Source organism: Triticum dicoccoides, chromosome 5A (assembly GCF_002162155.2).
Source record: "Triticum dicoccoides isolate Atlit2015 ecotype Zavitan chromosome 5A, WEW_v2.0, whole genome shotgun sequence".
Lineage (NCBI taxonomy): Eukaryota > Viridiplantae > Streptophyta > Magnoliopsida > Poales > Poaceae > Triticum > Triticum dicoccoides.
In genome coordinates this window covers 377,420,007-377,422,852 of record NC_041388.1, presented here as the reverse complement: position 1 = coordinate 377,422,852, position 2,846 = coordinate 377,420,007, and the positions used below count along the sequence as shown (strand labels likewise).

Below are 2,846 nucleotides of genomic sequence, written 5' to 3'. Positions count from 1 at the left end.
TAGTATGCAAGATACAAACTAAACATAGATGGCAATACACATACATGAAATTGTCCATGGGCATGCTCCTCTGTATTCTGTTGGAATTAAACTAAAAATAAGAAATCATTCATGAATATGCACAGGAATCTAGAAGACAGTTGAGTAGTATAAAAGGTGTAAGCACACAAGAGAAGAGCAGAGAGGTAGGAGCACAACACATGAATTGAACAATATATATTTAGCCACAATTATGCAATCATGTAGGTTCCTAGATTCAGATAACATTCAGAAAAAACAGCAGGTGTTAACTCAACAAGTCAAAGAATCACCTGATAGACGGGGCTACAGTTACAAAGACAAGTAGGGGTATATGTATCCTTTCAATAAAAAAAGAGAAGTATATGTATCTGCACAGTGCATCTCAAAGCTAACAACTTGACAGAGAAACAAATGCTAGTACGAGAGACTTAGGAAGGAACAATCAACAATATGCACTTCTTGGCAGAGAAAAAAAATCGATAGGCAGGGAACCTATCAAAGGCAGCACAAACAAATGAACAAACACCTAGTGTGCATGCTATGCCACAACCAGAGTAAGTTGGACGATCAATCATCGCCTTAAGCAAGCCGAGGTCCTCGAAGAAGGCGTCCAAGATGGCTGTTATCACCAGCCTGCAACCGAGATACAGTACGGTGCACCAGTCAATGACGTACATGTGCATATTGTGGTAGAATAGAGTTAAGAAGAAGATGGGATTTATGAAGAGAGCCTTACGAGTGCAGACATCCAATCTTGAGGAACTGCGCCGGCATGGTCGCATGTACCACAGAGCTCGCTGGTGCGGCAACCTATACCGGTCTTGCCGATGCCGCGCAGGGCTCGTCCTGCGAACTCATCGGTGCCGCAACCATAGTTAGTGCCACCCTCTCCTATCGCTCATGTGCATGACCGCCATGAAGGCGTGCCGTCGGCGTCGTGGCCAGGGCGCTATCAGGATCGGCGTCTCTGTGCTTGAGACCACCACGCCTTGACTACTTCGGCTCCCAGAGTTAGGCCATCGGAGCTCGGGGTGCAGGGGAGAAGAGTCGCCACGGGCCGCGGCTCCTCCTACACCGGAGACCCCAATCACGGCAGGAGTGTTGGGGGCTTGGGGCGGCGATTTTTCTCGGCTGAGATGTGGAAGTGGGGGCGAGGGGGTTGGGGGAGATTGGGCGTGGTATGTGTCGTGGGTGCCGCAGGAGCGGTTGTTTCCATCTCCCCCATTGTCCTTTTTTTTCAACGGGGGTAAAGGGTTGCTGCGGGCGTGGCCCTCGCGCGAGGGTTGACGTACAAAGGGAGGTGGGGAGGCGGGGGAATCGAACGAGGTGGTCGAACCATCACGACGTTCGATCCCTCTTTAATAGTGTATATATATATATATATATATATGGGAAATGTGGTAAGCTATATATCACCAAGGTTCAAGATACACACACACGAAAGTATATACGCGCATTCTTCACAAAGGCTATAAGAATTTATTGAAATTGGCTATATATTTATGATGGGCCTATAACTGGATACGGCAAATTTGACTATTTTGACCTGTGGACGAAATCAATTCACAAAATGAACTGCCCGTGAAACTATTTCACACCCCTGACCTTTTTGTGCAGCGCCCGCCACGACGGCGCCACACCCTACGGTGCAGCGCCTAGCTCGGGGGCGTTGCACTTCAGTCCACCGTGGCAGCCCTGGGCCCGCACCCAGCAGTGCAGCGCCTCCGAGCTAGGCGCTGCACCGTAATGTGCAGCGCCCGGCCCGCAGGCGCTACACTGTGACTTAGATGCCAGCCGCCCGCTGCCCCCCCCCACCCCACCCATTCGTTCTAGAGGAGTTACAGAACAGGCGGTCGGCGGCTTCCTCCTCTCCCCCTCTCAATCCCCTCTTAAAAAATCTTCAAATCTGACGATTTGCCCCGTGGATTCCTTCACCAATCCATCCTAGAAGGTACTTTTCTCCGATCCCCTTCTTTCTATCCATAGAATGTATGCTATTTCGGAGATTTGAGGAACCCTTGTTTGAATTTTGTGTGTATTAGATTTGGGGAATTTTTGTTTGAATCTTGCATGTATTAGATTTGGGGAACCCTTGTTAGACTAGAATGTGGTTTGGATACATAGGTTGACATGTTATTTATATAGTTTGGATACATAGGTTGACATTTTATTTATATGGAAAAGATATTTGTATTGAATCTTGCATGAGGTAGGCTTAGTTTAGTTTATTGAAATTACATTTGTATTGGCAAGAATGGTTTGGATACATATGCTTTGTATTTTGCATCTAGTAGGCGTACTTTAGTTTATTTGTATTGAAAAGATAATCGTGTTGACAAGAAAGCTTTCTTTCAAAAAATTTAGGATGGTTTGGCTTCTCGATGATCACTGGGACAAACAACACCGGTCGTACGCTAGGCGGTGGAGCAGCGGGTAATAATGAAAGTGGCCTGTTTTATGAATTTCGTATTTATTTCAAACACAAATGCCTCGTATGTAATGTTATGAATTGTTTGTTTGTAGGCGCTTGCACCTTTGAAGCTTCGTTCTCACGGGGTCACCCTTGGGTGGATGCGCTATGATGAGCGATACACGCCGTATGTAAGGGAGACATGACTTCTCCCTTTCATTCGTATGGTCAGACGGTCGACGCCACCCAACAATGCTGCAGCACTCACCGCGCTTATTGATCATTGGCAGCCAGAGACACATAGTTTCCATCTACGGACCGGGGAGATGACAGTGACGCTCCAGGATATTGCTATGATCACCGGTCTTCCTATCGATGGGAATCCTCTATGTATGAGCACCGATTCCGATGGGTG

The 2,846-nt window shown here is 47.2% G+C and overlaps 1 long non-coding RNA gene across 1 annotated transcript; it reads right to left on the bottom strand.

Moving 5' to 3' along the window:
* Positions 1-286: 286 nt before the first annotated feature.
* On the bottom strand, positions 287-1,251 carry LOC119297368. The gene is made up of 2 exons (XR_005145639.1): positions 758-1,251; positions 287-654 (listed from the first exon to the last, which is right to left on the bottom strand). It is a non-coding gene; the product is annotated as an uncharacterized LOC119297368 (long non-coding RNA).
* Between the last annotated feature and the right edge of the window lie 1,595 nt (positions 1,252-2,846).